This window comes from Pteropus medius, unplaced genomic scaffold (genome assembly GCF_902729225.1).
Source record: "Pteropus medius unplaced genomic scaffold, Ma_sr-lr_union100, whole genome shotgun sequence".
Classification (NCBI taxonomy): domain Eukaryota; kingdom Metazoa; phylum Chordata; class Mammalia; order Chiroptera; family Pteropodidae; genus Pteropus; species Pteropus medius.
Genome location: NW_024349224.1, coordinates 6646723 through 6669969, shown reverse-complemented (window position 1 = coordinate 6669969; position 23247 = coordinate 6646723). Strand labels below are relative to the sequence as shown.

Genomic DNA, 23247 nt, shown 5'->3' with positions numbered 1-23247 from the left:
ACTTATACTTTTGTTTTTATTTATGTGCGTGTGTGTATTTGCTAATGGACTGAAGATTGCTTCCTGAGAAGTCAACCCAACCCCCAAATTCTAAAATGTTTTCATTATTTAGTTTGGTTTTTAAAAAATCAGAAATTTAGGCAGATCTATTTATATTAACAGACTGGTAGTATCAAGTTAATCTTATAATTAAAATTCATTTCTCAAAGATGTTACTAAAATCTTAGAAATATTAAAACTCTAAACCCTAAAAATTGCTATGGAGATAATTAAATTTTCCCTATTATTTTTGTCCTTCTCTCCCAGAGTGATTAATTTCACTTCCTGTGTCTTATTCCATGAGCCATAATGCTTTTGCCGAGATTCCTAATTCAGTGAAACCTGTTTAGGGGATCATCTCTGTTAGGAAGACAGCTGCCGAAAAGGCATCCACTTTCCGAGCATGGATTTTAGATTATGACCAATCAAGACGCGGAGCTGTTAAGAACACCTGTCAGAGACGTTTTTCTACAAGGAGATGGTCTCTTTAATCAGATTTCATCGCACTTCAGAAAAAGGTTCATTTTTAAATGTGAGTAAAATAGCATCTGCTTTTATGATTCATCTTCACCGTACTTTTAAAGGGGAAAAACCCATTTAGAGCTTATTTATGACATTGTTCTATGGTAAAGGGAGAAATTACAACAGTGTTTCAAAAGGAAGGGTTTTCCCAGATGTTTGATTTGTAACTTTCTATCCTGGAAGAAGCCTAAAACTTTATTTTTGAACTTTTTTACATGAGTGGAATTAATGATAGGAATTCTTACGGCAAACTTTTAAAATGTTTAAGTTGCGAATACACATAATGAATGAAACCTGGTCAGTTTTCCTCTGTTGAAATTCGTTTCATTTATCTGTGAACAGTGCCAAGTATTATTGATATTGACTGGTGTTTAGAGAAACTACGCTCGCCTTTCATCTCTGCTCTAATTAGAGGCGCAGTTAAGTACATAAAACACAGGTACTTTCTCACATCTGCAGACTGTATCGAGGGTAACTCTTAGAGGACAAACTTCATTTCGCAAACCGTAATGTAATGGTATAACAGTGTGCAGGCCGGAATATCCGTTAATTTTCAAAACATTTTATTCTACACCAATTAGCTCAGGTCCTGGAGGGCAAAATGACAAGAGGTTACTCGTTCACTATGTATTTAATTAATTGAAAAATGCTCAGATTGCTTTTACAGTTGTTATTAAAAAGTAGAATCAGTGTTGCCAGTGCTCGACCATAATTGGAACCCCAGGGAATTAAATATTTAGCATTAGTAATGTAACAGCACTTAGGACACAAATTTCTATTTTCGTAATGAAAGCTATACACCGTGAGTGCAAGCGGCTGAAACGACAGCTGTGACAAGTGAAACGGCCTGGGATATTTCAATAAGACACCTCATTGGACAGCAAGTCTTACCACATTACTCGTTCGTAAGAGATCTGCAAGTTTAATTCCCCATAGAAAGCCGTTACCCAAGTATTTAGATTTCTAATTGCACGCAGGATGAACAGTTGGGCAAATGTCTTGCCATAAGTGGCTGAAATGTATAGTGCTTTCTAAATAATCCTATATAAGTTCATGCCTTTGTCAATTTAAAAATAGCGGGACTGTCAGGGAATAAAGATCTTGTTTGTTTTAAGTTTAATTACATTTTAAGCATAAATGCTTTCAGTGTTACAATGAGAAAAGTTGGATATTGGGCTCTAATGAGCTGCGGTGGTAGACGGCTGGAGACCCTAAGGGATTCCCTTCGTAAATTAACTGGATAAAAGTACTTGGTTAGGATACGGTTGATGGCTGAGCTGTTCTTAAAACCCAGTTATAGAGCTGTCTCTCACTCCTGTTTTCATTCTAAACAGCCCTGTAGAGACTTTCACAGCCGCCTGTTACAACTGTTCAGCTTGTCAAAATGTATTATATTACTCCACTAATAAATAGTATTAAAGGGTATTCGACTTCATTTCTCGTTTTCAGAGGGGATCAGGTTGATCAACACAACTGGCTTAGGTCGGCCTTATTTTAATTTGTTTATGTCATCTAAGCAGTATTGAAGTACAATGATTTGAATTTCGAACACATTTTTCTGGGAGATATAAAACTTACAAAATGTTATGGACAGTGAAAACAATTAATGGAGGCTATTTATTGTAGAAACTTTGTCCTTGAAAGATATATGTCTGACATTTTTAGCCCACATTCAAAATATTTGAAAAACTATAGCTAAACTGCCATTTTTCAAGGGTTAACTAGACTAATTTCTTTACCAATCATTCTTTCTTGAAAAAAATATATAGTTATAGAACAAATTGACTTTTTCACTTTCTTTTGCTTACCATTGTCTCTATGTCAGTTTTTTGGGAATTTATTCCAACAGATCACGATTTCTATTTTTTTAAAGTAATTTTTAGAACAATACATGCTTATGTTAAAAGAAAAGAGGAAACTAGATGTTTATTTGATAAACTCTCCCTTTTACCCTCTCAACCGTCACACTTCCCGACCCTTTGATCACCTTTGCGAACAATTCGATGACATATCAAACATTCACAATATTTTCTGTGCATGTTATACACGTGCACATACAGATATATATTTATGTGCATATATTACGTTACCGTATTGAGAGAACATACTTTAGATATTTCTGTAGATGTCTGTGACTTTATTCCCCACGTAATTTATCAAAGACATCTTTCTATATTGGTGCCCAGATCTTCCTCGTTCTTTTTAATAGGTAATTTTGCAGGTAAAAAATTAATTTATTGCCTACCGATGTCATTTCAAGTTATTTCCAGTTTTTTGTTGTGACGAATAATGTTACAAGGAACTCTGAGTGTGCCTAAGTGTGTGTGTGTACAGCATGTGTGTGTGCATCTCTGTGCACGTGTCGTAATAAAAGATGGAACTAACATTTATTGGGTGATTACTCTATGCCAGGTATTATTTAAAGCACCGCGTATATTAAATCATCTCATCTTTGCAATAAAGAGTTAAGATGTATTCTAATCCCTACTTTACCTACAGGGACACTGAGGTACAGAGAGTTTAAGTAACTTGCCCACGTCCACGGGTGAGTAATCAGCCGAGCTCGGCCCCACATCGAGGAGTGGCGTACCGCAGTTCTTAACCCACACAGTGTGCCTGCACAGATACCTTTTTCTTGCAATTTGCCTTTCCTGATTGAGTGTGAATGTGTGTTCCTATGTTTATTGCCATTACATTTCTTCTGAGAAGTGGCGTGTTCAGGTCTTTTGCTCATTTTCTTGTAGTGTTTTCTTCTTATCAAATTATAAAAGATCTCTATTGACTTTGTTATACTTTATCAAATATTTTTCTGTTGCTTGTCTTTTTACATTGTTTTATTTTACTATTATCAAGTTTAGCTTTATGGATGGAAGCATAAAGAAGCTTTTCACCATTCCAACGTTGCAAGTATGTTTTCCTACATTTTCTTCTATTAATTTTGTTGTAAGTTTTAATCTTTAACCCATATGGGATTTATTTGGGTGTATGGTGTGAAAAAAGGTCAAACTTTATATTTCCAGTAATATCCACAGGTTCTTTTTTATAAATTGTTACTTTATTTCTCCATGGTTTAAAATATGACCTTTGTCCAATGCTATATTCCATCTATACTGGATTGCCAGTTCTTCAGAATATTCCATTTGTCTAAACTTGAACATAACACTTTTTATAATTTTAACATAAATGTAAGTATAAATCTTGAAAATTTTGAAAATATCTATTAAAGACTCTTAATCTTACATTATAAAAGCAATACATATTTACGTTAACAAGTACAAATAGTTTAGAAAGGTATAAAGTTGTGGTAAGGGGAGATGCCCACATCCTAATTTCCAGAACCTGTGAATGTGCCCCATTACCTGGCAAAGGGAAATGCAGGTTACAGATGGAATTAAAGTCACTAATCAGCTAACTTTAAAATTGTGAGAGATTATCCTGGATTATCCAGATGGGCCCAGTGTAATCGCAGAGTTTTTAAATGTGCAAGAGGCAGGCAGCAGAGTCTCAGAGTGATGGCACGTGAGACAGAGTCCTCTGAGCAAAGCTGTCTGCTGGCTTTGCAGCGTGAGCCAAGGATCGCCACCACCACGGGACGCTGGACGAGGCAGGAAACAGATTCTCCTCTTGTGCTCCCAGGAAAGAACGAAGCTCTGCTGACACCTTGGTTTTTGCCCAGTGAGACCCAGTTTGGACTTCTGACCTCCAAAACTGTGAGAAAATAAATTTGTGTTGTTTATACTGCCAAGTTTGTGGTAATTTATTACAGCAGCAATAGAAAACTATTACAAAGATGAAAAGTAAAAATTATTCTCCATCCTCTACTGCCCTGTCTAGTCCCCACCTTCCAGTCTCAACAGTTTATGACTCTGAACAGGCTCTGTTGTTGTGTTATTGTTGTTTCTTAGTGTGGGGAAGGAGGCCCTCTGCAGAACCGTGACTGTAGAAATTTTTATAGGATGTTTTGATATAGTATAGTATATTTAGACTTTGTAAAGTCAAATCTCTTTTTTTACAAAAGAAATTTTAACCTCTTACATGTTTGCTTTTTCGGATGAGTCTTTGACTCAGTTTGCAAATTCCATTTTAAAATTCCTTGGAGATTTCTCTTGGGAATACACTGAATTTAAGATTAATCTGGGGAAGGGAATGAACATCTTTATGTGATATCTCAGAATAATAGCTGCTAAATATTTGTCGAATGGATGAATGTGTACTTTGTTTTGTTTTTGGAGAAGAGAAGGGAGTAAATATTTGATTATTTTCTGAATTGTTTGTATTTTCTTAAAATGATCCATTTCACTTAGATTTTCAATTTATCATTGTAAAGTTCTACATAATATTTTCATTTAAAAATCTTCCCCATATCTGTAATTATGTCACTTTCTTAAACTAATATGGTTTACTTTGATTTCTCCACTTTATTTCTTTTCAGACTTGCTAGAGTTTTATTTTATTTTGCATAAAAAAAGATTTTGGTTTAATTGTTATGTTCTTTTTTTCACTCGTTTGATTTTCCTTTCATCTTCATTCTTCCTTTTACTTAGTCTCACTTTATATGAGTGACTTTTGCTTGGATCTTGTGGCTAAATGCCTAGTTTGTTTATTTTTATAATCTCTCTTGATTTTTAATAAATATTTGTAGGCTATAAATTATCCTCTAAGTTCTGTTTTGGCTGTGTCTAGTAGTTAGTTGTATATATATTGCTTTCATTGTCTTTTATAACTGAATAGTCCATAATTTTACATTTTTATTGTTTCCTAACCAAGGAGTTATTTTGAAAAGAGAATTTAAAAAAAAAAAATGGGTTGTCCTTGGAGTTTTGGTTAATTAAAAAAAAAAAATGCTTAGAGCAATTTTTTTGTTGTTTGGGAGCAGTTGCAGGTAAGGAAGAGAGAGCTATCCATTTATTTATTGTTCATTTCTCATTTGTTTGTTTTATATATAGCTAAAGAACGGAGCCTAGATGATTTCCACCTGGGGTAATATATTGGGATTGCCTTCGTAATCAAACGCTGTTAATTTTTGTAAACAGTCCATGCACGTTTAAAACGAAAGCGTATTTTCTCCTTAGGAAAAACATCGTAAGTCTGGTTAGATCAAGGCTGGTTAAATCAGCCTTGCTAATTGTGTTTTCAAATATTCTACATTCTTATTTTCTGTATACCCCACCTGTCAGTCTCTGAGAGCTGTGGTTTTCAGAAGTTCTCCTATATCTTCAATAATTTATTTATAAATTTTGATGCTGTATTTTTCCATGGAGTAAAGGTTTAATTGTACTGTATCTTCTTGGTGGATTGTACCTTTAATCCATATAAAATCTCTCTCTGTGTTTCAGTTGATTACACTAGGGAACCTTTGCCTCAATGTGACACTCCTTCCTGGGTTAGGCTCACAGCCAGAGCCGCCTTATGATTTTCTTGTCTTTCTTTCTTTTATTTCTGTGTAAAAATGTTTATTTGTACCGATGTTTACAATACTAGAAAGAAAGACAGAAAGAAAAAGTTAAAGAAGAAAAAGGAAAGAGAAAAGAAAGAAAGGGAAAAGGAAAGCCTTATGAATTTCTTGACGTCGCAATGTCCGCAGAGTCTGGCACTGTTTCGTGTTCTCCTTGCTTCCCCCTCTGCTCCATGCCGCATCAGTGAGCCTCCCCAGGTCCATTTCTCCTGTCTGACGAGCGATTCTCTGTGGCAGACGCTGCAGCCACAATTCATCGTACCTGTGGGTGAGAGTAGGATGTCTGGAACCAGCTGGTACGCGGGTGAGCAGAGGGGGCCTGGAGGAGGTCTCACTGGATGCCAAGGGTGCGTGCCGTCCAGAATTTGGCATTCTAGGCGCCTCACCTGCCTCACCTGCCTCACCCTAGTCCCAGCCCTGCCAGCAGAGTCTGTTCTCCAGGTAGGCCTTTCTTAAAAGATCACCCATCACCCACTCTGGGTTTCATATTTGTCATCAGGGCCATGAAATTCTTACAGTTGAAGCATCTTAGAGGAAGTGGCTGTGGGTGAGGAGTGGGAGAAAAAATGTGTCTAGGGAAAAGGAGACTAGTTCGAATTTCTTAACTGCCTAACTGTAATTAGTATCAACTTAGACCTTCTGCACCTACTGAGCCATGTAGGGACTGGCTGTGGACGAAGCAGGTAAACAGGTGTGTGGAAACCAGCCCCCCGCCCACTGCCACCAGCTCCTTCCCATTTTCTGAGTCGATGTAGAGGAAGGTTACCTTGGTGGTCATTTTTGAGTCGTGAAAACTTCTAAGACCTCTTTTGATTTGGGTCTGATCCACATCAGTTTTATTACAGACTCTATCTCTTTTAAAATTTAATTTAAATTTTTCAATTACAGTTAAGATTCAGCATTACTTTATATTAGTTTCAGATGTCCAGTGTAGTGGTTGGACATTTATATAATTTACAAAGCGATTCCCCCGATTAGTCTAGTGCCACCTGGCACCATGTTATTGACTGTGTTACAATGTTATTGACTGTGCTCCCTATACTTTACATCCCTGCGACTATTTTGTAACTACCAATTTGTACTTCTTAATCCCTTCACCTTTTTCACCCAGCGCCCTAACCCTTCTCCCATCTGGCAACTATCAGTTTGTTCTGTGTATCTATGAATTTATTTCTGCTTTGTTTATTCTTTTTTTTTTTTTTTAGATTCTACTTGTAAGTGAAATCACAGTGTCTTTCTCTATCTGACTTACTTCACTTAACATAATACCCTCTAGGTCCAATCATGTTGTTGCAAATGGGCAGTATCTTAATTAAACTGGTAAATAGCTGAGAAGGTTCTGGAAGCTGCTAGGAGCTTGTATTCTTAGAGCTCCATGGACGGGTGAGATGATGAGCTCTGTGCGAAAGCTTCTGGAAGGAGGCATCCCTGAGCGTGGGTGACTAGCGAGCCACCCCACGCTTTGCTGTTGTTGACCAACTTTTCCTGGTCTTCTGCTTCCCTTTCCAACCTCGAGTCCTTACGTTCTCTTTCCCTGGGACTCTTGTCTCTTCCTTTGGATCCGGGCTTCACTGTCACCCCCTCAGGGAGCCCTTTTGGTTCTCCGTGTTCCCTATCACACATCGCCTCTCCTCTCTAGGCTGCAAGTTTTGTCTTCTACCACTCTTGACTCAAAGTTTGGCACCTGCTTGATACATATTTGTTGAACGAATAAAGAAGGCTAACTAAAGTAGGGCTAGATTATTCTAGACTGGAGGAAGTGTGACGTTTTCCTTCTGTCTGCCCTGGAGGAAGCTGCCATCAGAAACACCTTCGTTGCTTTGTAATGTGCCAGGTCCATACTGCTTTATGAAGGAGTGAGATTGGGATCCATGTTGAGAGGAAAATTCTGTCTGCTCTCACTCTCCCCCACATCTGTGTTCCAGCTGTGATGACTTAAACTCAGTCCCTTTTGGAGAAAAGCTTGTAGATCAGTGCTCCGCGGTTGGAAGCTGATGCTAATGACGAAAGCTCACATTTCCTGAGCGTTTACTCGGTGCCAGGCACCACGTCGCATGTGTAACACGCATGACCTCATTTAATTCCCATAAAGTGGGTAGATTATCCCTATAATTTCTACTTTTACAAGTGAGGAAACTGAGGCTCAGAGAAGACAAGTTCATGGGATTCATGAATGAGAGAACTGAGACTTGGACCCAGGTCTGTTTGATGCTGAAGCCTCGGTTGGTGTAGTCATGCTCTGCTGCTTTCCGTGGTGTCCCCTCCCTCTGCATGCAGCGCTACAGAACCACTGGCTGGAGTTATGACATCTCAGAGAAAGAAGAGATGGTAGAGGTCATCTGTCTGGTCCAACTCTGTTGGCACTATAGAGAAAACGTAAGTGTGATAAAGCCAGCCACCGGTAGAGTGAGCGCTGCTGTTTTGCAGTTGACTGCTCACATGAAACAGTAGGGCTCTACTCTGCGGCTCCCCAAGGCCAAGGGGACACAGAAGCCGGCTCCCGACTGCTCTTGGCAAATGCACACAGCCCTCTGTCCACAGGATAAAGGAAGCTATACTCTGGAGAAACTTAAATAAGTGCTGTGCTTAGCCTGAGAAAGACACTTTGGGGACCTCTTCTGGCATCTATTTCCTTCTGACTTATAATTAGTGTAAAACAGCTAATATTTTAGTGGCCAGCTTTCCAGCCCCGCGTGCCACTGGGCTTTGCGTCAAGTGCAGTGCTCTCCCAGCCTGAAGTTGCAGACGCGGGGGACGATGCGGAATAAAAACAGTGGGACGTGGCCCCGAGATTTACTGCACGATACAAATTTGCTAAATAATACAGAATCATGTCTCGCTTCCCACCCCAAGCTCATCTACTCCCACGGTTCCTTGGGTTTGAAAAAGACTTGGGGTCACGGGGAATACCAGCGAAGTAAGTCGAAGATTTCACATCCCAGCGATGTTTTCGTAGCTGCCGCATGTGGCTCCGTGTCCAGTAGCTGAACATCTCTGCTTGCCGGCGCCGGAGTCAGCCCTCGCCTCCTGGGGAGCTCCTTCTGACTTCAAACAGCGTTCCATGGGGTCGCAGAGGAGAGGAAATGTGGGAGGGGGTCACCACTCAGGCTGCCCGAATCCGTTTTCTGTCTTCGTGCCTTCTGGTTCTTAGAACCGTGCAGGAGACGGAAGTGCAAAGGAACTGGGGGGTTTCTTCAGTTAAGGTGCTAGAAACCCGATATTTGCACGAGAACGTGCATTCCCTTAGCAGCAACATTTTTAAAGCCTAACGAAATATTATTTCAATCGGAAAGGTCCGTAGATCAGACGTGCATGGGATGCTGAATCAGTTAAGGACAGCCTTGTTCTATATAAAAGCTTGTCTCTGCATTTCTTAGGAAAAAAGCAGTCACTTTGGGTGTTTTCCACAGTATGACGATTCTGCTGGTGGCAGGCAAAGCCGGCCTGAGAAAACACTGCTTACAGACGGCATGAGAAACGTGCCGTTTACAGACCCTCGCTGTGCATAGCTGGAAAGCATGAGGGAGGCTGGAGTAGATATCAGCTGGCCGGACACCCCCGATCTGGAAAATCTTAACAGCCTGTCAAATTTTTAATATTTTCTTTCGCCCATTGGACTTTCTAAGAGCTCAAAGAGTTCTTTAAAGTCTTCTAGATAGTTTTCTATATAGAAAATAAACCAACATAATCCTTATTTTGTTCTCCTTCATATTTCGAATAAAATTTTAAAGAAATATAATGAATTATTTTTAATTTGCAAGCTTTTGGCAGAGATTTTAGCAGTACAATAGGTTACTACAGGAGACAATTTACTCCAACCAATTCAATAGAGATGTTAGCATAATTTGTTAGATTAAGTGAATAGTAATAGGCTAATGTTTATTTTAAAATGTAACCAACGAGTCAACATATTTATTGCCCATCACCGTGTGTGTCGCACCGTGCGCCGGAAACTAGGCCTCCCATGTTTAGGATGAAATGACCAACTTGGGACATCGAAGCCCCTCCTCTGTTCTCCCACTGCGGCGGTCACCCTGAGTCTCGACTACCACTTGAGTGTGGTTTTCCTGGAGAGGAAGGGGTGCCCACTCAGTGGCACGGGTGCTGGTGCCACCGTGTGCTGAGCTCGGCTCGAGTCAGTCTCTGTCTCACTCTGTTTCTGTCATTCTCCCTTTCTAGCCCACGGGGTGGACTGTGGTTGGAGCTGGAGGTTTCTCTGTGAGGCCAACTGGCCCATTTGGGGCTTCAACCCCGATTCTTGGACTTCGCACCTTTCTTTAGACACCTGGGCGTGGCACTTTGGATGCCAATGCTAACTGCTGATCATTGGCCACGGCTTTTCCCAGTGGGGCCCTAGTGGGCAGAGGCTTGCTGGCCACTGCCTCAGCACCGGCTCACCGAAGTTTGAGCATTATGGGACCAATATGTTCCCTCTCGCATTCCAGGGAACAGCTCAGTGGGCAGCACACCCCCAAGCTAGCCTACTCCACAGTAAAATGCAATTATCAGGAGTTACACAGTACCTAGAGATTGAGAAGCTATTGATCCAAATGTGTGAGTCACAAACTGATTTTTTGATGATCACCAGAGGCTACCATGGTGGCTTTTTGGGGGAACCTTGTCTTCCTCTGAAAATCTGTGATTTTTAGGGTTAGTTAGCTCAGATTTTAGAGCAACATGAAAAGTGATTCAGCTGATAGACTTTGTTAGCTCAACAGAATGTTTTCCTTACATTCTTAAATAAGAAAGCTTAAATGTCCCAAGGAGTACATACATAAAGAAAAACATTTACTTTTTAGTGAATCCAGAATTGCTGACTTATAGTATTGAAATACATTCAATATGTACAACAGCCTGAATCTTTGATGGGCCTCAAACTTAAAAGATGAGCATCAGAGAGCCCATTTGCCAATTTCCAGATCCAGAAATAGTAACCAGGTAGCACACTTACCCCTGTCTTTCTCCCCCCCAAGTTCAAACAAACATTCCTAATCTATTTGGCACTCTTTTCTGAGCCCAGATGTGTCATCAGAACCTTTCTCAACATAGGAGTTCAAGTCAAGTGAGTGGAATTGGCCCTCGAGATGACATTTGTATGCCGGTCTGATCGAGGTAGCTTCATTCAGGGACATTTCAGTGTCGTGCTTTTTTGTGTGTCTATGCAGGTTTATGTTCGGATATTCCCTCTCCCTTTCTGTCGTGACATTTGTGTATTACTGTCGAAATGGTGTCAGTTTCCAACTTAGACTTATCCATGTGTTCTGATGGCTACCAGGAAGGAAAAGAGCTTTCCTAAGTCACACTCAGTTTAACATCACAATATGATGCAGTATAATAGTAACTGACCTTTAACCAGTGTTAACTTCATCAGTTTGAAAAGTGAACCTTATTCAGTCTTTTGATTTTCAGTATCATGAAAGGTCTATGGATTGGAAAAGAAGTATGTTTCTGATTGTGTTTTAATACATGTTTAAATGATTAAATACAGATTGTGTTTAATACCTTAGGGTACGTGTCCTTTAAGCCAAAATAAGGGCTCTGTGTGTGTGTGTATTATTGTGTGTGTGTGTGTGTGTGTGTTACAACTGAACTAATAGTAAGACCATTTATCGAGCACGTACTATTTGCCAGGTACTATGCTAATTATTTTAAATATATCTGTATTAGTTTCCATAACAAAATACGACAAACCGAATCGCTGAAACAACAGACATTTATTTTTTCACGCCTCTGGAGACCATAAGTCCAAGATGAAGGTACCATCAGGTCTGGGTTCTCCTGAGGCCGCTCTCTTTGGCTCGTAGGTGGCTACCTTCTCTCTCTCTCCTCATAAGGTCTTTCCTCTGAGTGTGCATGTTCCTGGTGTCTCCTGGGTGTCCGGATCCCCTCTTCCCATAAGGACACCAGTCACATTGGATTAGGGCCCGCCCTAAAGCCTCATTTTAACTCAATCACTTCTTTATGGCCCCATCTCCACACACAGTCGCATTCTGAGGTACTGGGGGTTAGGCCTTCAACAGATGAACTAAGAGGGGGACACAGGTCAGCTCATAACAGTGTTGGAGACTCAGAATTTTCAAAATAACGATACCATCATTATCTCCATTTTAGATATAAAGAGACAGGTTCACAGAAGCTGAGTCATTTGCCTGTTGACCTTCAGGTAGCAAGCCTAGCATACCATTCACGGGCTCCGTATTTCTTACCCAGCTGTGTATGTCAGAGATATCATTTAGTTTATGGAGCGAGTTTTAAAAGGCCCACTAAAATGTCTGGGTTCTTTTCCAAGGATATGTATGTAGCAAGATTGTTAGTGGTGCTTCTGCTCCTTATCAGCTGTGTGACCTCAAGCAGGTTATTTTACCTCTCTGACCCTTGATTTTCTCACCTATAAAATGGGGATATTAATAGGACCTCCCTAAGAGGGTTTTTATGAGGAGGATGTGAGATACTCTACGTAAAGTCTTTATAACAAACAATGGCTATACATAGAAGGTATTAAATACATGTTAATAGCTAGTATTATATATGATTAGTATTCTGAGAAGGACACATTTTCATAATGGGACAAAGTGGTTATTATCATTTCATTTTAATATTTGAAAGTGTTATTACATACTGGTTATTTGGATCTATGTGTGATCACAGTTTAAAATATCATTTTCAGTGTGTTATGTCATTTTACGTTGGCAACATATCAGAGGCTGGTGTAATATGTCAAAGTGATTTAATTCATTGGCTGTGTGTCATAAATATGACATAGCACCGAGAATCAGAGACCAACACTGCCTGCTGTTAACACATGTTGGGCATACCAGAGGAATTTCCTTGGAGTTAGGTGACATGCTGAGCTCTTATAGCAGCTGGACAGTTTTCTGGAGTGTCCTGAAAGACCATATAGAGTTGATAATTATTTCCTAAAAACTACTTTTCAAATGGCCTACTACAAAACGGCTCTGTAATTACTCTATAATGCAGAGGCCGATACCAGGCAAATGGAATAATGCAGAATGAGGCCCAGGAGAACCCATGTCACATGGTGGGAGGTGGCTTACCTTTCCAAACAAAGCCTTTGTGCTCCTGGTCGTCTTTTTTTAAAAAAACAAACTGAAGTCAAATGAACTGAATTAAAGAATTAAAATACATTGTCTATTCTTAGGTTAGGTAGGCTACTGGAGAATCTGTATATTTGGTTGTTACTTTGCGAAGATTGTTTTTTCTATTTAGAGAAAATAATTGAAATAAATGGTCTAACTTAGAGAAATTGTTTTGATAAAAGACACTGCTTGTCCCCAGACCTTGGGGTAGCCAGGCTCTAAAATACGACACAGCTCCCTGACACTTCCTCCCTTCTCTTTCTCTGGGAATATGATCCCATAGCGCTCATGTGTGCGTATGCACATGCTTCGCGTATGTCTTTATATTTCTGCTTCCTAAAACATTGAGAAATAGACCATTGTTACAGAAACCACAGTGAACTTCATGGGTACAAAGGCAAAGCGTTGACAAATTGATACTTTCTTGCTTTGTCACGCCTGATTTAAGGAAATGAACCCAAAACAGGTTATATGAATTGGAAATTGATTTCAATCACATTTAAATTGTTCTCTTTTAAAATATTAGCAACTGAGTGTGTAAACCAATATTTATTTTCTAATCAAAGGTATGCAGCAAATGGTTCAGAAATGAAAGAAATGAAGGAACAATGCTTCGAAATGTTTCTAGTAATAGAAATGGAAATAGGATATTTTACTTCTTTAAATGGCAGACACAGGCCTCGACTGGAATTCATCCTGCTCTGGGAAGAGGAAATTGAATGAAAAACTGACCATTATATGAAAGTCCAAGGCCAGTACCTCTCTGCCAGTGATCATAATAAATATGATTCTGTGGAAAGTTGAAGATCAGCTACATTAAGGGGGCATCTATTAACAGAATAATTGCATAGAGAAGACCCCTTAAGAAAAGCTCCAAAATTCCATTATCTCGACTGTCACTCGACACTCTGAGTTGTCTTGGCGCTGCATGTTTTCATGAATTACCCGAGCTGTTTGTTTTTCCTGTATCAGTCATCACCCTGTCAACTGGGCCATTCTTAACAACTTTTGGCAGCTCATCAGGGGAGTTCAGAGCTTGAATAGGACCCTATCAACTCTCACACCTCATTGTGTGAAACTGTTTACCAGCATTGCCTTTTTCTGTAAATATTACAAGCAGAGCCCTGAAAGGAGGGATGTGTGAAAACAAAATGGCCTAACCTTGCAGCAGTTGGCTGAGACGGCAGATCCGGGTTGGCCGAGAATTTGCAAGTCCTTGTGTTTCATTTATTCGACTGAATAATACCTAGTCGCTGGTCTTCAAGTGTTGTGTTTGCTCGTTAATTAGACAGTATGTAATGCGACTTAACATTTGTGTCAGTTTGGTGAAAGTGAGACTTTGTAATTAGGCAGTACAGATTGGGTTTCTGTCACAATTCTACTCTCGAATGCACACTTTTCCAGCGCATTGTCACACTTGATGTGCTCAGTCCCCCCACTGTCTTTTATGCTTGACTAGGAACAAGGTGGCCCGTAGTGTACACCCAACAGCAAATGGCCTCAGTCTCCTGGACTGAACGGCCTGAAGCTTCTGCCAGAGTCACCCATCGGAAATAATTTCCTATTCGAAATGAAATGTCAACAATTCTCTGTTGACGCTAATAGCAACCTGCAAATGGGCAAGATTTCTTTTGTTGTCTTTATTTTTACTGAAGTTATGTGTACCCGGATTTTAAAGTGTCAAGTTGTCCCTAGCTTTGTGAGGAAAACAGTAGTCTTCCCAGAAGCAACCACTTTCGGCTCTTGTGGCAGATTTGTTTAGAAAATAATTTCACAGTGAGAAACAGGTTATTTTGCTTTGCCTGTTTTTGAATGTTATATACATGGAACCATATTGTTGTGATTTGCTCTTTTCACTTACTATTAAGGTGTTTTTAAAATAACTTTTGTAAAAGATCAAGATATAAATTATATACAATGAAAAACACATTTTTTAAATATATAGTTCAATGAGTTTTAACAAATGAATACACCCATGTAACTGTACACTGTGGAACATTTTCATCACCCCAGAAAGTTCCCTCATACACCTTTGCAGCCCATCCTCCTCCATGAGGCAATCACTTATTTCTCATTATATCTGTCGTAATAGTCTCTCATTATAAGTTAGATTTACCTGCTCTGGAACAGCCTGTATGGCATCATGCAATACTCTTTTGTGTCTGGCTTCTTTTGCTCAAAATGGTGTCTCTGAGGGTCATGCAGAAATTTATTCTTTGTAACTACCAAACAGTATTTCCTTGTGTGAGTATACTACTGCTGATGTATAAATTCACTTGTTGGTAGTGATTCCAGTTGTAGGACCTCTTGTCTATTCTAGATAACAAGTTCTTTGTCAGAAATCAGTTTTGCAAATATTTCTCTTAGTCCGTGGCTCTCTTTACATTTTCTTTATGGTGTCATTTGATAAGCAGAAAAATTTAACTTTGATTATGTCCAATTTATGATTTTTTATGGTTAGTGTTTTGTGTATCCTGTCAAAGAAATCTGCCAACCTCCAGATCATCAGATAGTCTCTTGTTTTTTGTTTGTTTGTTTGCTTGCTTGTTTGTTTTTAGAAAACACGAAGCTTTATAGTTTCAGCTTGTACCTTTAGGTCCTCCTATCTCAATCTAATTTTTGTGTATGGTGTGAGGTAGTAGGCATGGTTCTTTTTTTTTTTTTAATATGGATATAGAGTTGTTCTAGAATCATTTGTTGCGGAAACTTTCTTTTCCCCATTGTGTGTGTGTGCACACGTGTGTGTGTCTTTGTTCAAAGTCAATTGATCATAAATGTGGAGCTATATGGTCAGGACTTTACTCTGTTTTATTGACTTGTGTTATTGTAGTTTTATAGTAAGTCATGAAAACGGGTAGTATAAGTCTTCCAAATTTGTTTTTTTTTTTTTTAAGGTTATTTTGACTACCCTTCATATTTTGCATTTTTATATACATTTTACATTTTTCGATCAGCTGTTAATTTCTACTAAAAGCCTCCTGGTTTTTTTTTTTTTTATTGATATTATACTGGATCTACAGATCAACTTGGGGAAGATTGATACTTTAGCAATATTAATTTTTCCAATATGTTTTTTCAGCATGCAATATGTGTTAAGTTTTTATTTAATATATTTCTGCAAAATGTAGTAGTTTTCAGAATACAAGTTTTACATATCTTAAACTTATTTTTGAGTAGTTTGTGTGTTTCCTGAGATGATAAATGAATTGCATTTTAATTTCACTTTCTAATTGTTTGCTGGTAAAAATTGAAGCGTAGTTAAATTTTGTACATTGACCTTGATTCCTGTGATTTTACTTAATTCAATTCTCAGTTGTGGAGTGGGCTATTATTTCTGTTCATTCTATTTGGGGGGATAGATTTCTTAAGATGTTTTACATATACGATCATGTCATCTGAAAAAGAGACACTTTTGCTTCTTTTTAAAAAAATTTGTATATTTTTTATTTCTTACATTGTTGTACTAGATAGGACCTCTAGTAGAGTGCTGAACAGATGTGGAGAGAGCAGCCATCTTGCTCCCGAAGCCAGAAGCATTCACTGTTTTACCATTAACAGTGACGTTAACTGTTGATTTTTGCATATGCTCATTATGAGGTTGGTGAATTTTTTTTCTTTTTTTTTAGTATTTTCAGAATTTTTTTCAGGAATGCGTGTCAAATATTGTCAAAAATGTTTTTGCATCAATTGAGGTATTATTATTTTTCCCTTTGATTCTGTTAATGTGATGAATTACAATTGGTGAATTGATTTTATAACGTGAAACCCATCTTGCAATCCTGGCATAAACTCCATTTATTAATAACATTTATCCTTTTCATAGATACTGAGTTTGATTTCTTAATATTTTATTGAGGACTTTGTATCTTTATTCATGTAAGAATTGGTCGATAATTTTCTTTAAATGTCTTTATCAAGTTTTGGTATCGAGGTTATGCTAGCCTCATAAAACAACTTAAAAATATTTCCTTCTATTTTCTTAGAGTTCTAGTTTTTTTCTTAAACTTTTGATAGAATTTATGAGTAAAGCCATCTGGGCCTGGGGTTTTCTTTGTCATGAGGTTTTTAATTATGAATTTAATTTTTAAAATGCATATAAAGCTATTTGAATTTTTCTATTTCTTCCTTATGTAATTTCGATAAGATATACTTTTCAAGGAATTTGTTCATTTGCTCTAAGCTGTTGAATTTATAGGCATAAAATCATTAATGTTTTTGTCTTCTTGGGAAATTGAATCGCTTTTCATTATGTAATAGGCTGCTTTATTACTGGTAATATTTCTGGTCTGAAACCAACTTTAATTTTAATAAAGCTACTTGAGCTTTCTTTTGAATAGTGTCTGTATGGCTTATCTTTTCTCATCCTTTTATTTTTAACTAATCTATGTCTTTATATTTAAAGTGATATTTTTGTAGGCAGCATATAATTAGGTCTTGCTTTTTATCTTATCTAACAATATATCTTTGAATTAGTGTGATTTGTGTTGACTATGATTACTGATGTGGTTGAAGTAAAATCTGTCACCTAATCAACTGTTTTCTATTCGTTCCTTTTGTGCTTTTGTGTCCTTATCGATTAATTGAAAATATTTTATGATTTAATATTATTTTCACTATTGGATTATCACGTATACCTCTCTTGAAAAAAGGGAGTAGTTACCTTAAGATTTACTGTTTACATCTTATTTACCCAGAGTCTACTTTTAAATAATAGTCTGTTTCATATCTAATTTAAGGACAATAATATATCCTTAATTTCTCTCTCCTAGCCTCGTTCTTCTGTTGCTGCGTATTTACTCTTGCAGATGCTGTGAATACACTAGACTTCTATTTTTGTTCTAGATAGTTATCTTCAGAACAATTAAAAAGAATAAAAAATGAATTCCGAACTTTATCTTTAGTTATTCCCTTTACAACATCGTTACTTTCTTTGTGTAGATTCAGATTTCTGTCTGCTATTATATTCCTTTTGCCTGAAGAGCTTTCTTTAACATTACTTATAGTGCGGGTCTACTGGTAATGAATTTACTCAGATTTGTTTTTAGTTTTTGGTTTGGGTTCAGGACAGTATTTCCTTCCCCTTCCTTTTTGAAAGACATTTTTGCTGGGTATAGGATTCTGACTTGACAGATTTTAATTGTTATGAAGTAACAGACGGAATTCCATTGTCTTCTGTCTTGCATAGTTTCTAAAGAGAAGTCTACTACTAATTTTTATTCCCCTGTATGGACCATGTGTTTTTTCACAGCCTTCATAATTTTCTCTTTGTCTCCGGTTTTCAGCACTTTGAATATGATATGCCTATGGTGTGGGGGTCCTTTTGGGAGGGGAGCATTTATTCTGCTTGGTTTTCTTTGAGGGTCTTGGAACTGTTATTTGGTATCTGTCATTTCATCTTAGAAAATTCCAAGTATTGTTTATCTTTTCTTCCAATTACACATAGGTTAGATCTTTTGGTTTTGTCCATATCTCTTGGATGCCTTGTTGTATTTTTCCATCCACATTCCATCCTTCCCACTGTTCTGTAATCAGTGCCAGAATTGTTATAAATCCAGTTCCCATGCGTGTGAGGATCTGACTGAAGAAATTTTGTTGCCATTGTCTCCTCTTTTATTCTTCAAGTCCTTGTGGGTTTAGCCTTTTAAAAAATTGTTTTCTGCCATTTTAGTGGTCTCGGAAGGGAATGAAAGTAGACGCACGTGCGAAACCTGCCGTTTTACCTGAAAGTCAAGTTTGAATTTATTATTTAAATTAAACAAGTGCTGAAAAGAACTAAATAAAGTGGTGACAAGGGCTAAATTTCCTATCATCTTTAAATGAATTAATCTATTATATCTTATTTTCTCATTTTAATGTACTTTTGCCTTCTCGAAAATAAGAGAAAAGAATCACAAATAATAGCTAACATTAATCAAACACATTGTGTGCCAATGTTATAAATGCTGCTCTTGTATTAACTAATTTAATTCTCACAACTTTACAATGTAAACACTCTTATTATTATCAATTTTATAGATGAGGATAAACTTTAGCACAGAAAGATTAATTTGTCCAAAGATGCAGAAGTAAAAAATGACAGAACTCGGCTTCTTAACCACTATATTCTAACTTCTTTCAACAAATGGGAAGACAGTGGCTTTTATGTAACATCTTTGTTCTTGTTCTGTGCAGTTCTTCACGTATTACCGTTACTTCTCCAAGAATCTTTATCCGTTATTCAGCCAGTACATATTTAGTGCCTGTTAATGTGCCCCAAATTATTTTCTTTACTGCGAAGGTATAAAGAAATATGTCAGGGCCATTTCTTTCTCTTCCAAAGAGATGACCCCCACAAATCTGAAAATAAGCTTTATGGTACAGAATGGTATCACCATTCAGACAAAGGAAAACTTGATTTGATCTGGGTGCTGAGAAACCGTGGAAAACACATTAAAAACAATGATGTTATTCAAGAGTTTGCTTAGCTTTCCGATTACCCATGCTGCTTTTCAGTTCTCCCTTTACCTCTTTTTTGCATCCTAAATCTTAGCTATTGGACTGTTTATAAATACTTCTTCCACAGAGCAAAATAAGAAGATTGTTTATAAGTTCAAAAGATCTTTGTAAAGCTTCAAGTGGGAAGTCTCAAATTCTTGAGACATATATATACACTTATTCCAACCATCTTCTTTCCCCATCAAGATGGGTTACTGAGAATTAACGTATATTAACATTAGGTGTTCTATAGTATTTCTGGAATAGCTGTGAGTAAACAAAGGGTTTCTAGATGGAACATTATTTTTAGGTTGGTTAGCATGAGATTTGATTCCTAATAGTCACCTAACAAATATTGATGGTTTCACTGATTGAATGAATGAAAATCAGGAATCTGAAGGTGAACCTTTTTATAAACAATAAAGAAAGTCTTCGTGAGTTTGTATTTTAATTTGAAGAGATTTTCCCGATACAGTGCACGTTAACATATCTTAGAGAGGAGGTTGTAGCTGATTTATTATCCTTACTTGGAAGCTCTGTAGAATTGAGGGACTGGATTCATTCATATCTTACAATCACTACCTACCCAGTGTAGTACCTGGAAGACAGGAAGAACTCAATAAATAGTTATTGAAAGGAAAACACAAATTATTCGACAATATCAATTTTGATGCTGAAGGAAGTCTGTATGCTAGAAAACCCATCCCAAGAGTAGAGTCTAGACAAAACTAACAGTAACAATAGAACAATTTTTCAGGAAAAACTTGATAGTGTAGTGATCAGACCACGTTCTTGGGAGCCATGCATACCTGGGGTCTAGTCCCATCTCTGACATGTACTAGCTAGCTATCAACCCCAAGAAAGCTGTTTGGCTTTCCAAATACCAGTTTCTTCGTCTTTCAGTTTGGAGCAATAACAGTTTGTTGTAAGGATCAAATACGATATTCCACAGCAAGAGCTTATGTCATGACCACCTACAGTAAGCGTTCAGCAAATGGTAAAGAAATAGTTATTGTTATAGAGAGATTTCAGGAGTTGAGGCCGTGGTCAGTAGGATCTATAAAGAATCTTGACAAAGGTGAGAGAACCTAAAACAGGGGGTCTACATGCTTCCCGTGGTTTTCTTGCTTTAGGAATTTTGAGTGACATTTGTTCGGGCATAAGGCTATGTGGAAAGAGATGGGATGGGACAGGGGCTAGAAATCCTTCCTACGTTTAGAGAAATGGCCTCTCCCAAGGATCTGTGCCAACGGGGACACATGAGCTAACCCTATCAACTGAGGACGAGAGCAGCCAGAGGCAAGGGGATATGAAATCGAGTTCTCATTTGTCAGGTGTCAGTTTGCTGCTATGGTCTAAGGAAACGGTGTTCAATAATTCTTAGAAATTGGTAATAATACCATGTACATGGCAGTTCCTCTTATAATTTCCTAGCACTTCTGCACATACTGTTTTAATTTCTACCACAATGCTATGAAGAACGTGAAATAAATATTATCATTCCCATTTTATAGATGAGTAAATATATTCTGAGAAGGGAAATGACCATGCCCAAGGTCATTCAGCTACAGTAGTTGACCTTAGACTTGAACCCAAGTCCTCACTTTGGGTTCGTTATTTTTTTTCCCCATGAAACTAAGCAGCGTGTTTGTTCCATAGAATCCATTTTGATTCTTTCGTGCACTTGCACACATGCTAGACCCTTAAGATTTTGTGTTCATAAGATCATTTAGTAATCAGCAGCAGCAGCTAAAAGAAACAGCCTATTTTTTAAGCCTTATGTCTCTTTTTGGTCCAACAGGGAACAAAGTTTGTCCTCCTGACACACCGTATCTTTAACGATGCCAATAAAGTGATGTCCCGGCCCTTGGGTTAAGAGACCCTGACTCTTCCAGGACTGCTGGTTGTCCAGAGGAGGCCGTGATTCTTCTTGTGATGCAAGAGGCTGTGCTCATTTCCATCAGTCACTCCACGAAGGGGCCAGAGCTACTAAGCAGAATGAACCTCAGGACAGATAGCAGTTGAAATCCAGAAGATGCAACCTCACCAGCAGATGAGGTGTTGATTGTGGAGTCCTTTCCATCTCTCAGTTGATATTTCGAGTTGATACCCAGAATAAATTTTACTATCTATCGTTAATGCACTCACTGTCTTTGTTTTAAATGGAAAAAAGGGGGAAATATATCGATACCCCTGCAGCAGCATAGGAAATCTGCCTAAAGTGGAATCTTTTTCTTTATCATGACTAACGTTACTCTTTACAGTTCTCCAAAGTAATTATTGTATAATTGGCTTCCTATTCGTATGGATTGGTGTTATTCTTTATGAGTTTTTAGGTGATAGTTTGTTTCAGGAAGAATCCTCTCCAGAAACCATTTGAAAGATTATTATCGAATTCCTTAATGAAGAATTAAAAGCCAAATTGGCTAGGCGAAAGGCACAGCCAGCCAGCTGGCAGCAGGCTGATCTCGTCTCCTCTGGGTTCTGAACTGTCAGAGGTTTGATTGACAAAGCCGCAGAGGGCAGCTGTCCGTTCCAAGTCTTCCAGGGGGAGGGCAGCAGGCACGCCAGTGTCGTTCTCATCCTGAGGCCGTCTCGGGCATTTCAAAGTCTACAAGCACGCGGTTGTTGAACACGCCCGTGCCCTCTGATGCGATCGTGAACGTGAGGGTGTCGCAGCCACTGCGCTACGTTCTCGAAATAATGTCATTGTGTTCCAACAGCAATTTGAAATGAAAAGAATCATCGCATGTTACACATTTTGAAACGAGGTTATGTACCTTGTCCAAGGTCACACGCTATCGAATGGCAAAGCAGGGACTTGAACCTAGCTGTCTACCCCTGACCCAATGCTTCCAGCCGTCACCTTCATTGTCTCTACCGAGACCGTGGCTCCCTACTGTAACTGTTAGATCTGGAAAGTGTGGGCCTGAGAGAACTCTTAAATATGAAATTATAACTCTTTGCCTACTGAGATGCTTATTTTAAGAAAACCCAGAGGAAGATTATGTTAACATATTTATTCAACATTTGTGTACGATGTTTACATTTACAAAATGCTTTCTAGTGTAACAGAATAGGCAGAAACTTTTATTTGGCCATATAATTGCCTTTTCATATTCATTTAGGCCTTTGATTGTTATAGTATATTTCTGACATGGTCTTCTGAGATCGCGTACAATGGTAACGGATTCATAATAAGATTAATAAAAGAGTATTTCATGTTACTGACAGGGAAAACCGACTAGGGCCATGCCCGTCTCCATTCTCCATAAATGTTATGCAGAAGAGCCTGGTATCGTCCCCAGCCGTGCTTGTTCGTGGAGCTTTAAAACTACACGGAGCTCCTGTTCCCAGTTCATTTTACGGCGTTCAGGTGGTTGGGGCGCTGGGCGTTTTGGACAACGAGCTGCCGCCAGCATCGACTGAAGGACACACTCGTCCTTTCCCGTCCATCATCAAGCGGGAGCCCTGCACAGAGCTTTCGTGCTGACCATTCCCTTTGCCTGGAAATCCTTCTTGCCAGATGGTCACATGCCTGTCGCCTTCTTTCCATTCAGGCCTGACGTCGGGCGGCACCTCCTCCAGGAAGCCTGCCCTGACCACAGATCCCAAAGCGCCCCTGGCCGGCTGTGTGTCCTGGTGTTCTCTTTCGTGTCT

At 38.5% G+C, this 23247-nt stretch overlaps 1 long non-coding RNA gene across 18 annotated transcripts in view; it reads left to right on the top strand.

The window, feature by feature from the left end:
• Window positions 1-21730, top strand: part of LOC120617283 (uncharacterized) — a 52172-nt gene extending 30442 nt beyond the window's left edge. For 10 of the 18 annotated variants that reach the window (XR_005656860.1, XR_005656862.1, XR_005656854.1 and 7 more), the window contains 5 exons: window positions 307-571; window positions 3415-3468; window positions 4125-4271; window positions 16581-16710; window positions 21389-21730. This is a non-coding gene — a long non-coding RNA (uncharacterized LOC120617283). The remainder of the gene's footprint in view (window positions 1-306; window positions 572-3414; window positions 3469-4124; window positions 4272-16580; window positions 16711-21388) is intronic. The other 8 variants (XR_005656864.1, XR_005656855.1, XR_005656857.1 and 5 more) reach the window with 8 other exon arrangements.
• Window positions 21731-23247: the final 1517 nt, after the last annotated feature.